Here is a 14,795-nt window from a genome sequence, read left to right as displayed (position 1 = left end):
ACTTATGTGTACTATTGACGTTCAAGCGTTGTATACCTCTATACCCCACCTATTGGGATTAGAGGCATTAGAAGAAGCACTTCTTCAGATGGAATATGAAGAAAACATGAAAGTATTTCTTTTGGAACTACTCAATTTCACTTTGATGCATAGTTATTTTAAATGGGAGGACAAGTGGTTTTTACAAAAGTCGGGAACTGCCATGGGAAATCCGGCAGCCCCAGCGTACGCGAACATTTTTATGCATCAATATGAGAATAACCACATCCTACAAAATGATCAATGGCAATTAGGGTTACGTCTATATTTACGTTACATTGACGACATTTTCATTTTGTGGAAAGATACCAGAGAATGCCTGATTACTAACATCCAACAACTCAATCGAGTTGACCAAAGGATACAGTTCACTTACGTAATTCATGAGAGCCAAATTAACTACCTTGATGTAACAGTCAGAAAAATAGGCGATACATTTGAAACTACCCTTCACACCAAGACCACAGATCGTAACAATCTTCTTGCCTGCCAGAGCTTCCACCCAACCCCCTCAAACAACACCTTCCGTACTCACAACTTCTTCGTGTGCAAAGAATTGTCTCAGACCCTGAAGAATCAAAGACACAAATGCAAATTATGTTGAACAAATTCAAAAAAAGAGGATATCCTAACGAGGTACTACAAGGAGCTCTAGAAAGAGCGACACTCAAAGATAGAAAAATTCTACTTTCTTCACAAAAAAGCAAAAAGACTGATAGAATCACATGTGTAAGTAAATACTCCACAGCCAGCCCCCAATTCAAGAAAATCATTAAAAAACATTGGCGGATGTTACAATCTGAACCTGACTTTAACAATATATTTGGTGAGGAACCATTGTTCGCATTTTCAAGAGCCAAAAACATAGGAGAAATCATCAAAACACCTAAGGCCATGAAACCACATGTAACATTCAAAGGAACCATCCAGTGTAGAAACTGCAGTAATTGCAATAACATTATGGAAGGCAACACCATCACCCACCCCATGAGGGGAAACAAGATCAAGTTATGTGTTAATGGCACTTGTGATACAAAAAACATTATATACATGATGAAATGCCCATGTGGCAAAGCCTATGTTGGACAGACTGAGCGCAAACTCAAGACCAGGTTAACCGAACATAAAAGTAATATAAGGACAAAAGTACTAAAGTCAGCCGTTGCTACACATTTTATCGAACATAACCACCAGATTAACAAAATCAAAGCATGCATATTGGAAGTGGTAGAAAAGAATGAAGAAACTGACAACAGAAAAGCCTTGTTAAAACGTGAAAACCATTGGATATTCTACTTACAGACTCTACGCCCCCATGGCATTAATGAACGGACAGAATTTAATTGCTACTTGTAATTTTTAATGATGTAATTATGGTGCTGCATACTTGTACTGTTTGACTAAGATTTCACACTATTACTTATAGTGGTCTATTGTTTCACCTCGAACGCATCATACAGGAGTTTAACTACACAATTCATAGCCAGGCCCTTTAACTAACGCGCGCGCTTTAGTATCAAATAGAGTCCCACCCACATACGACACACGCCAACTTTTCCCTCGAAGAGAGGAGTCGACCCCAGCGCGGTTTGCAATTCAGACACCAAAACATTCCCGTTAAAACCTTAGATTGGGCGTAAAGTATTCACTTTTTTAAGCGATTTAGATAACTACTTGAGCCCAGCTCCGAAACATCTTATATGAACCCTCAGGGACATGTGGTAATCAGCAGGTACGTTGATATGACATTGGCAGTATGTTTGGGATTAGCTACTTTGTTTCATTACGTAGATTACAGCTAGTAACTAACAGGTTAGCGCGTAAACTCAGGGATACATAGTAACCAGGCACTATAAACTCGTTCCTGAAAATAGTGTTAGCCACTGTATATAATGCATTATGTTCAAGTTTGATCACTGGTGTTTTATTTGGTTGTTATACTGTAATATGTAATCACTCGTACAGCATAGTGATAGATACTATCCTTGTTCCACAGACTTCCCCGATGAAGGCCAAGCGTCCGAAATGCATTGGAATAGACGGAATGTATTCTTTTGAAATATAAGTTGGATATACAATTGTTGAACAAACATACCGACTGATTGGAAAAAATCTATGAAACTGGAAAATATCAAATTTCAACAAGTATGAATAAAATACTGAAGTGTTGAACAAAAACCACCTTTGTTGAAAACTTTATTGTCCATAACTTTGCTGACAAGTTCAGCACACAACCGTCTGTGCCCTATGTGACACTGGCATTGTATAGTGCCAGCGCAATCCTTAGTTAATTTACGTACTCCCGAGCGGGGGGTATACATAGGAGCACGACCTACACCTTAAACCAAAGATAACCCTAAGTGCAGTGCACGGCTCCCATCCAAGATTGTTGTACCTAAGTTCTGCTCCGCAGCTGTAGCACGCAACCAAGAAACATGCAATATGATGAGATCACCAAACTTACGGAAACCAAAGCAGATACATTTGCATACTCAAGCGAAGAATCTTCTAAAATATATTCACTTATCCAAGAAGAAACTATTGAATACACCACAACCAAATCCAAAGATCAACAAATGAAACAACTATTGTATCTATCACGCAAAATCATCAACCAACGGCTACATGCCAGTACCATGATTCGATACCACAAACCGTCTAGAATTCCAAGGGGACTGAGAATATTGTTAAAACCATCTTTGTGCAAAAATTCCCAAAAATTCACTGATAAATGGTGTTCAATCCTTAATAAGTGTTCTTTAGACCTCATCCTGTTGATTATTGAAGAATTGTCTCAAATACTTGAAGAACTAGAGAAAGACATAACCATCGTCAAAGAAGATCTAGGTAAAATGATGACACCCGAAGAATTGAACAAAATACTAGAGGACATCAAGACCCAATTGACAAAACATTCGGAAGAAGTGAATGAAAGGAAATTACGTAAATACCGTCGAGATACCATCGATTATAAATTGGGCGAAGTATACAATTGGGCTGAAGTATACGCAAAAAAAAGACAAAATCGCCCATATACCCAACAGACGGACACATCTTCTTCAGACACAGATGGCGCATCAGACGCTTCAAGAAAAAGACCCCCGAGACCAACATCCTCAGACGCTGCAAGCACATCTGCTCAGCCTTTTTTAGGAGTAAGCCCCAACGAAGGAGACGACCCAGGAGGTCCAGTAGAAAATCAAGAACAAGTAAAGGAGAAAGACCCTCCACAAACCCGGAATGCAACGACCAAGAAAGACAAGAAGAAGAACAGATAGATAATTTGGTAATCAATATCTCAGATGTCAACTTCACTAAGCTACAGATTACAACTCTCCAGAAGGTGACATCATATGTACCAACTGCTCATACCAATCACCTAGAGGTCAACATCAGCTTATTTAAACTTATGAGAATACTCAGACTTAGACACTTCTTTTCTAATATCGTCACCGAACAGCAGGATAATAAAGATAACAAGGAAGATTCTTTGAAAGGTCTAACTACCACAAGTACCTACATGGCTCCCATCAGCCATAAGACGCTGGATCTGTTTGAACAACTAGTCAAACAAGATCTAAGTAAAATCAATTATCGAAGAAAAACAAAATCCAAGAATCTTACCCAAAAGGAATACGCAATTCTCAAAAACATAGCAGACAACCCTAAAATCATTTGTCAGAGAGCGAACAAGGGTGGCTCTCTGGTCATCATAAACAAGGACTATTACAACTCACAAGTCTTGGTGCATCTACAAGACGAGAACACATACATGGAACTCAATACTAACCCTACCAAAGAAATTCAAGCGGTACTTGAAACCATAATATCAGAGGGCATCATGAAAGGATGTGTAGATGATCGAATGAAAAAATATCTTTCCACGGATCACCCTAAAACACCAAAGTTTTATCTAACACCAAAAATTCACAAAGACCCTCTTCAACCTCCTTGTCGCCCCATAGTATCCACCTGTGGCAGCATTCAAGAACCAGTGGGTAAACTAATTGACAAATATCTCCAACCTTATGTCATCACTATGAATTCTTACATCAAAGACACTACAGATTTTTTGACCAAAATAGATAACATCAAACTTGAAACCAATGAAGACATACTTATGTGTACTATTGACGTTCAAGCGTTGTATACCTCTATACCCCACCTATTGGGATTAGAGGCAGTAGAAGAGGCACTTCTTCAGATGGAATATGAAGAAAACATGAAAGTATTTCTTTTGGAACTACTCAATTTCACTTTGATGCATAGTTATTTTAAATGGGAGGACAAGTGGTTTTTACAAAAGTCGGGAACTGCCATGGGAAATCCGGCTGCCCCATCGTACGCAAACATTTTTATGCATCAATATGAGAATAACCACATCCTACAAAATGATCAATGGCAATTAGGGCTACGTCTATATTTACGTTACATTGACAACATTTTCATTTTGTGGAAAGATACCAGAGAACGCCTGATTACTAACATCCAACAACTCAATCGAATTGACCAAAGGATACAATTCACTTACGTAATTCATGAGAGCCAAATTAACTACCTTGATGTAACAGTCAGAAAAATAGACGATAAATTTGAAACAACCCTTCACACCAAGACCACAGATCGTAACAATCTTCTTGCCTACCAGAGCTTCCACCCAACCCCCCTCAAACAACACCTTCCGTACTCACAACTTCTTTGTGTGAAAAGAATTGTCTCAGACCCTGAAGAATCAAAGACACAAATGCAAATTATGTTGAACAAATTCAAAATAAGAGGATATCCTAACGAGGTACTACAAGGAGCTCTAGAAAGAGCGACACTCAAAGATAGAAAAATTCTACTTTCTTCACAAAAAAGCAAAAAGACTGATAGAATCACATGTGTAAGTAAATACTCCACAGCCAGCCCCAAATTCAAGAAAATCATTAAAAAACATTGGCGGATGTTACAATCTGAACCTGACTTTAACAATATATTTGGTGAGGAACCATTGTTCGCATTTTCAAGAGCCAAAAACATAGGAGAAATCATCAAAACACCTAAGGCCATGAAACCACATGTAACATTCAAAGGAACCATCCAGTGTAGAAACTGCAGTAATTGCAATAACATTATGGAAGGCAACACCATCACCCACCCCATGAGGGGAAACAAGATCAAGTTATGTGTTAATGGCACTTGTGATACAAAAAACATTATATACATGATGAAATGCCCATGTGGCAAAGCCTATGTTGGACAGACTGAGCGCAAACTCAAGACCAGGTTAACCGAACATAAAAGTAATATAAGGACAAAAGTACTAAAGTCAGCCGTTGCTACACATTTTATCGAACATAACCACCAGATTAACAAAATCAAAGCATGCATATTGGAAGTGGTAGAAAAGAATGAAGAAACTGACAACAGAAAAGCCTTGTTAAAACGTGAAAACCATTGGATATTCTACTTACAGACTCTACGCCCCCATGGCATTAATGAACGGACAGAATTTAATTGCTACTTGTAATTTTTAATGATGTAATTATGGTGCTGCATACTTGTACTGTTTGACTAAGATTTCACACTATTACTTATAGTGGTCTATTGTTTCACCTCGAACGCATCATACAGGAGTTTAACTACACAATTCATAGCCAGGCCCTTTAACTAACGCGCGCGCTTTAGTATCAAATAGAGTCCCACCCACATACGACACACGCCAACTTTTCCCTCGAAGAGAGGAGTCGACCCCAGCGCGGTTTGCAATTCAGACACCAAAACATTCCCGTTAAAACCTTAGATTGGGCGTAAAGTATTCACTTTTTTAAGCGATTTAGATAACTACTTGAGCCCAGCTCCGAAACATCTTATATGAACCCTCAGGGACATGTGGTAATCAGCGGGTACGTTGATATGACATTGGCAGTATGTTTGGGATTAGCTACTTTGTTTCATTACGTAGATTACAGCTAGTAACTAACAGGTTAGCGCGTAAACTCAGGGATACATAGTAACCAGGCACTATAAACTCGTTCCTGAAAATAGTGTTAGCCACTGTATATAATGCATTATGTTCAAGTTTGATCACTGGTGTTTTATTTGGTTGTTATACTGTAATATGTAATCACTCGTACAGCATAGTGATAGATACTATCCTTGTTCCACAGACTTCCCCGATGAAGGCCAAGCGTCCGAAATGCATTGGAATAGACGGAATGTATTCTTTTGAAATATAAGTTGGATATACAATTGTTGAACAAACATACCGACTGATTGGAAAAAATCTATGAAACTGGAAAATATCAAATTTCAACAAGTATGAATAAAATACTGAAGTGTTGAACAAAAACCACCTTTGTTGAAAACTTTATTGTCCATAACTTTGCTGACAAGTTCAGCACACAACCGTCTGTGCCCTATGTGACACTGGCATTGTATAGTGCCAGCGCAATCCTTAGTTAATTTACGTACTCCCGAGCGGGGGGTATACATAGGAGCACGACCTACACCTTAAACCAAAGATAACCCTAAGTGCAGTGCACGGCTCCCATCCAAGATTGTTGTACCTAAGTTCTGCTCCGCAGCTGTAGCACGCAACCAAGAAACATGCAATATGATGAGATCACCAAACTTACGGAAACCAAAGCAGATACATTTGCATACTCAAGCGAAGAATCTTCTAAAATATATTCACTTATCCAAGAAGAAACTATTGAATACACCACAACCAAATCCAAAGATCAACAAGTGAAACAACTATTGTATCTATCATGCGAAATCATCAACCAACGGCTACATGCCAGTACCATGATTCGATACCACAAACCGTCTAGAATTCCAAGGGGACTGAGAATATTGTTAAAACCATCTTTGTGCAAAAATTCCCAAAAATTCACTGATAAATGGTGTTCAATCCTTAATAAGTGTTCTTTAGACCTCATCCTGTTGATTATTGAAGAATTGTCTCAAATACTTGAAGAACTAGAGAAAGACATAACCATCGTCAAAGAAGATCTAGGTAAAATGATGACACCCGAAGAATTGAACAAAATACTAGAGGACATCAAGACCCAATTGACAAAACATTCGGAAGAAGTGAATGAAAGGAAATTACGTAAATACCGTCGAGATACCATCGATTATAAATTGGGCGAAGTATACAATTGGGCTGAAGTATACGCAAAAAAAAGACAAAATCGCCCATATACCCAACAGACGGACACATCTTCTTCAGACACAGATGGCGCATCAGACGCTTCAAGAAAAAGACCCCCGAGACCAACATCCTCAGACGCTGCAAGCACATCTGCTCAGCCTTTTTTAGGAGTAAGCCCCAACGAAGGAGACGACCCAGGAGGTCCAGTAGAAAATCAAGAACAAGTAAAGGAGAAAGACCCTCCACAAACCCGGAATGCAACGACCAAGAAAGACAAGAAGAAGAACAGATAGATAATTTGGTAATCAATATCTCAGATGTCAACTTCACTAAGCTACAGATTACAACTCTCCAGAAGGTGACATCATATGTACCAACTGCTCATACCAATCACCTAGAGGTCAACATCAGCTTATTTAAACTTATGAGAATACTCAGACTTAGACACTTCTTTTCTAATATCGTCACCGAACAGCAGGATAATAAAGATAACAAGGAAGATTCTTTGAAAGGTCTAACTACCACAAGTACCTACATGGCTCCCATCAGCCATAAGACGCTGGATCTGTTTGAACAACTAGTCAAACAAGATCTAAGTAAAATCAATTATCGAAGAAAAACAAAATCCAAGAATCTTACCCAAAAGGAATACGCAATTCTCAAAAACATAGCAGACAACCCTAAAATCGTTTGTCAGAGAGCGAACAAGGGTGGCTCTCTGGTCATCATAAACAAGGACTATTACAACTCACAAGTCTTGGTGCATCTACAAGACGAGAACACATACATGGAACTCAATACTAACCCTACCAAAGAAATTCAAGCGGTACTTGAAACCATAATATCAGAGGGCATCATGAAAGGATGTGTAGATGATCGAATGAAAAAATATCTTTCCACGGATCACCCTAAAACACCAAAGTTTTATCTAACACCAAAAATTCACAAAGACCCTCTTCAACCTCCTTGTCGCCCCATAGTATCCACCTGTGGCAGCATTCAAGAACCAGTGGGTAAACTAATTGACAAATATCTCCAACCTTATGTCATCACTATGAATTCTTACATCAAAGACACTACAGATTTTTTTACCAAAATAGATAACATCAAACTTGAAACCAATGAAGACATACTTCTGTGTACTATTGACGTTCAAGCGTTGTATACCTCTATACCCCACCTATTGGGATTAGAGGCAGTAGAAGAGGCACTTCTTCAGATGGAATATGAAGAAAACATGAAAGTATTTCTTTTGGAACTACTCAATTTCACTTTGATGCATAGTTATTTTAAATGGGAGGACAAGTGGTTTTTACAAAAGTCGGGAACTGCCATGGGAAATCCGGCTGCCCCATCGTACGCAAACATTTTTATGCATCAATATGAGAATAACCACATCCTACAAAATGATCAATGGCAATTAGGGCTACGTCTATATTTACGTTACATTGACAACATTTTCATTTTGTGGAAAGATACCAAAGAACGCCTGATTACTAACATCCAACAACTCAATCGAATTGACCAAAGGATACAATTCACTTACGTAATTCATGAGAGCCAAATTAACTACCTTGATGTAACAGTCAGAAAAATAGACGATAAATTTGAAACAACCCTTCACACCAAGACCACAGATCGTAACAATCTTCTTGCCTACCAGAGCTTCCACCCAACCCCCCTCAAACAACACCTTCCGTACTCACAACTTCTTTGTGTGAAAAGAATTGTCTCAGACCCTGAAGAATCAAAGACACAAATGCAAATTATGTTGAACAAATTCAAAATAAGAGGATATCCTAACGAGGTACTACAAGGAGCTCTAGAAAGAGCGACACTCAAAGATAGAAAAATTCTACTTTCTTCACAAAAAAGCAAAAAGACTGATAGAATCACATGTGTAAGTAAATACTCAACAGCCAGCCCCCAATTCAAGAAAATCATTAAAAAACATTGGCGGATGTTACAATCTGAACCTGACTTTAACAACATATTTGGTGAGGAACCATTGTTCGCATTTTCAAGAGCCAAAAACATAGGAGAAATCATCAAAACACCTAAGGCCATGAAACCACATGTAACATTCAAAGGAGCCATCGAGTGTAGAAACTGCAGTAATTGCAATAACATTATGGAAGGTAACACCATCACCCACCCCATGAGGGGAAACAAGATCAAGTTATGTGTTAATGGCACTTGTGATACAAAAAACATTATATACATGATGAAATGCCCATGTGGCAAAGCCTATGTTGGACAGACTGAGCGCAAACTCAAGACCAGGTTAACCGAACATAAAAGTAATATAAGGACAAAAGTACTAAAGTCAGCCGTTGCTACACATTTTATCGAACATAACCACCAGATTAACCAAATCAAAGCATGCATATTGGAAGTGGTAGAAAAGAATGAAGAAACTGACAACAGAAAAGCCTTGTTAAAACGTGAAAACCATTGGATATTCTACTTACAGACTCTACGCCCCCATGGCATTAATGAACGGACAGAATTTAGTTGCTACTTGTAATTTGTAATGATGTAATTATGGTGCTGCATACTTGTACTGTTTGACTAAGATTTCACACTATTACTTATAGTGGTCTATTGTTTCACCTCGAACGCATCGTACAGGAGTTTAACTACACAATTCATAGCCAAGCCCTTTAACTAACGCGCGCGCTTTAGTATCAAATAGAGTCCCACCCACATACGTCACACGCCAACTTTTCCCTCGAAGAGAGGAGTCGACCCCAGGGCGGTTTGCAATTCAGACACCAAAACATTCCCGGTAAGACCTTAGATTGCGCGTAAAGTATCCACTTTATTAAGCGATTTAGATAACTACTTGAGCCCAGCTCCGAAACATCTTATATGAACCCTCAGGGACATGTGGTAATCAGCGCGTACGTTGATATGACATTGGCAGTATGTTTGGGATTAGCTACTTTGTTTCATTACATAGATTACAGCTAGTAACTAACAGGTTAGCGCGTAAACTCAGGGATACATAGTAACCAGGCACTATAAACTCGTTCCTGAAAATAGTGTTAGCCACTGTATATAATGCATTATGTTCAAGTTTGATCACTGGTGTTTTATTTGGTTGTTATACTGTAATATGTAATCACCCGTACAGCATAGTGATAGATGCTATCCTTGTTCCACAGACTTCCCCGATGAAGGCCAAGCGGCCGAAATGCATTGGAATAGACGGAATGTATTCTTTTGTAATATAAGTTGGATATACAATTGTTGAACAAACATACCGACTGATTGGAAAAAGTCTATGAAACTGGAAAATAACAAATTTCAACAAGTATGAATAAAATACTGAAGTGTTGAACAAAAACAACCTTTGTTGAAAACTTTATTGTCCATAACTTTGCTGACAAGTTCAGCACACAACAGTCTGTGCCCTATGTGACACTGGCATTGTATAGTGCCAGCGCAATCCTTAGTTAATAACCATAGTAGCCATGTGGTGTGGTAAGAGTGGCAAGGACAGACAGGAAGGGAATGTGATGGTAAATCCCGGGAATCTCCAGGGGTCACCCAAGCTTGCTGCAAAATCAGAATTGGATATATCTGATGGGATGTTGCCTGGGGCGGGGGCAGGGGTATTTCCACCTTTTATATTGCCATTAGAAACTACAACAAGTACCCCCACTAATCTTCCCACGGATTCCTTAAACCCCCAAATGACACCTGAAATTGCCCCAGCCAATCTGATGAAACAGCAAGGCAGCGTAGAGACCTCAAGATTCTATCATGGCACTTGGCTGGCATTAAGGCTAAGTTATCTTCCCTGAATGGGGTGCGTTTATTGACCAGTTTGATGGCTGCCTGTTCCAGGAGACTTGGGCAAGAGACGATTGTGCAAGGGTGGGTTTTGTTACCTACAATATACCTGCTAGTACAGGGGGGAGGGAAAAGGCCATCAGGTGGATTATCTATATGGGTCGCTTCCCATGTGGGTTGCTATCCTACCTCCCTGAATATCCACTCCCAAGATATCCAATCAGTACTGCTCACTTTTCCATCTAAACTGAAACAAGCCATCATTAATATCTACTCCCGCCCTGTACCACTTGCCCAGAAATCCAAAACCTTGGAGGAATTAAATCTTTTTATCCTGAGGGTGCCACCGAACTCAGGTTTGATAGTGGGTGGAGACCTAAATTGCCACTTCGAACTACTCTTAAGCTTATACGATGTTATCTCCAATGAGGAGGACCTACAGTGGGCTATACCTGAACCCCAAACGTATTCAGCCAAATCCTGGTCACCCCTGGTTTTACAAATCAATGCCATTGCTCTAACCCACTCCCTGAGGGCCTGCAATGGCTGTACTCCCTCAGATAGGCCGAGTAGGCAAACAGTTAATAGAACTGGTCAGGCCTCCCAAATAGATTATATCATGGTTGAGTGTAGTTCCTGGCATCGGGTGAAGGACTTTGAGGTTATCCCACGGATGGATAGTGACCATAATGCTTTGGCACTATCCTTTGGGGTTCCAGACTCAGGTATATCCCCTCTTAGTGAGATCCCGATTGATGACAGATGACAGGGGTGTTCAATTTTACATGGAGGTGGTGGTGGAGCAGTGAGTTGAAAGTCATGGTAAACGAGATGAAAGAGTAGATCCCACATTCATGTGGCGACCCAGTCCAACAGACAGATGACATTCCCAAGACAGTGTGGGGAAGGACAGTCCAAACAGTCAATGCAGTGGGGTAGAGGGATGCCATCAGGGCTGGCTCTGTGACTGGCGTTGGCAGGTGCCTTGCCTTCAGAGACTCCCAGGCTCTTCTTAGGACGGCCCCTTGGTCGTTTGGCAGGGGGGAGGCCTGCTGCAGGGCCAGTGGTATCTGAGGACTCACCCCTCTCTGTGGGCGCAGGGGAGTATGGTGAACTGACATCCTGCGGCCCAACAGAGTGAGGTGGAGGTGTAGTTTGTGGTGCAGGCCTGTCCCCCAGTAACGCCAGTTGCTGGCCCATGAGGTCCACCAGTTGTCCAATGCGGGTGTAGATGGACCTCATCAGCGGGATGAGCTCACGTAAGAGTTCGTACGACCGGACACTTTGTCCCTGGGCCTGTTGGTATGCCCCAAGGACTCTGGTGATGTGGTCCAGGGATTCGGTCCCAGCCTCCTGATGTCTTGGGGTGACCCTAGCCCTCCCACCTACCCTGCTGCCACAGACCTGTCACCTTGCCACTGTGGTTCCCTGCACACTCTCCCTGCTGTCCTCAGGTGGTGATCTGGGGTGGTCATCTTCTGCGACAGGGAGGGTGTTGCAGGTGGCACTGGTGGTGGTGGTGGTGGTGGCGGTAGACCCACAGGCCATAACAGCAGGGGTCTGCTGTGCAGTTGGTGTTGCAGCAGATGTGGTGGTGGTGAGGATGGAGTCCTGGGACCTGTTGCTCCCTGGCACACCAGATGGGCAGGCCTGGAGCTCATCGTCCTGAAAATCCTGAAAGTCTACATCCGAGATTCCATGTACCGGGGGATGAGACTGGCTCTGCAGGTCGTTGTTGTTGTCCTCTGCAGTAAGTTCTTGGTCACCTGTGGATTAGATGGGAAATAGTCATTGTAGTGCACTGTGAAAGAATTGTGTTAGCTGTGTGTCATCCACTGTCTGTACACTACACAATTGACTGATCTTCTCTTTGTTTACTATGTGCACTACTGTGCCTTCTAACATGATGCAGTGGTACATGCATTACTTGTACATGGTGTGAGGTATCAATGCATGCCATGCAACTCATGCAGGAATCATGTTTACAGGGACCTGTTGCCATGTAGGGACCGGCACACCCTTTTTTCATTGTTGACTCCTTGTTGATTTGTCTACCCTGGCAGACGTCACATCTGGCCATGGAGTGGAAATTGTATTGTCCTGCATGCCTTTGTCCTGTCATGTACATATCTTGATTTGTAACCCCACACATACTTTCTCTTTTTTAAAATGGTCAGTCTCGTTTAGGCCCCATGGCAATGCACTCATCAGTGTGTGCTGTGCATGATTGTGCCCAGTCTTCCTTGTGCATCTGCATTGGTGTGTGACTCCTTGGTAGCTGTGACAGTTCCCTTTGAGTACTTGTATGCACATTGTGCTTGGCAAGCGGGTTCAGTGGGCATATATGTGCTATTAGAGGGCTGGTGTTGGCATATGGCGCCATTTCTTTAGTGACAAATGTGTGGGTGCATGTTGGACTTGGCCCTTTTCCCCAAAAAATGTTCGCTTTTCGCCCCCCTTACTTCAGGATGTCTCCCCCATGATAAGGGTTACGGTATAGGCCATGTGTGGTATGAGATGCCCTGCTCAATGTGCAATGTCATGCAATAGTGTGTGCACTGATTTAACCCCCATTGTAAACATGCACCCCAATGAAATGCTGTATTTAAAATGGATGCCATGGCTGTACGTTGTGCCACCTGGCTACAGTGGGTTAGCAGTCTAGATGTTAGGTACCCAGCCACCCCAGCATTTGGAGGGAAATCCTGGCACCAAGGGTGCTCTACTCCTCCCCCTGAGCCAGTTTAAACCAGTTCGCCACAGAATTCCAGAAGCTGCTGGCAATGTCTGGGAGGTGGGGTGAGGAAGGTATAAATAAGGGGGATGTGCCACCATGTGCAGAGACAGAGCTGGGACAGGAACGTGAGGGGACCTGCTCTCAGGGGAGACTGCCACTTGGGCCTGTGTGCTGGACCCTGCACCCATCCATCACCCCTCTACTGTCCCCAAAGCTAGTGGAAGCCCCACTTCAGGAGTTCAGGCTGCCGTGTAGGAGGAGGGCCTGGCCTGAAGGAACTGTTATACTGCGAAACGCTGCCTGGCCCAAGAGAATGGCTGCCTGCTGAGCGCTATACTGCCCTGCTGTGTGTGACTGCAAAGCGCTGTATTGCCCTGGGAACTGCTGCTGTGCCTCTAAGCGATACAGCGCAAGATTTTGCTCCCTGGTGCGAATTGAAATGAAGGCGGGAGTGCTGTGTGCTACCAACCATCGCGGGAGCCTACCCCGCATGTTACAGCTTTAACGGGTGCCCACCCCGTATTGCCCATACAAACGAACGAAAATGCTTTATTCGATTTTGGTTTTTTTAAATCATAAAAGCGTACAAAAAATGACAGTCATTAAAAATAAATATGTACATTCAAGAACAAGGTAACTTCAAGTAAAAAAAGACATATCCCCAACCTCAAAGTTCAGTGGTGTGACATGTTATTCAAGGGGTTTATCCCTATCAGGAGTAAAGAAACACGGATTTGTCCTTTAAGGTGAGTAGACTCAAGAGTTGCGACAGTTGTACAATGGATCAAATCTGTTGGAAACAGAGAAACTAATACCACTGGGTACCTGGACTCCCCCACCCAACGGGTGGTGGTAGGCTATTGTTGGTCCTAACCGGGGGATATTTGGCATACAGGAATAAAAGTCAAGTAGATCCCAAATATGTATTGGGTCATCCCCTTCTTGGGGCGGACAAGATCTTAAGTATGGAGCGATGTTCCGGTTCCTGAATCTAACCAGTACCAAGTCCCCTGAAATGTTTTTTGGTTGTGGGCCCAAACAGCCCACCCTTGTCACACTCAAGATTCCGCCATCTTTGTC

This window comes from Lissotriton vulgaris, chromosome 5 (genome assembly GCF_964263255.1).
Source record: "Lissotriton vulgaris chromosome 5, aLisVul1.2, whole genome shotgun sequence".
Classification (NCBI taxonomy): Eukaryota; Metazoa; Chordata; class Amphibia; order Caudata; family Salamandridae; genus Lissotriton; species Lissotriton vulgaris.
This window is presented reverse-complemented; position numbering follows the sequence as displayed.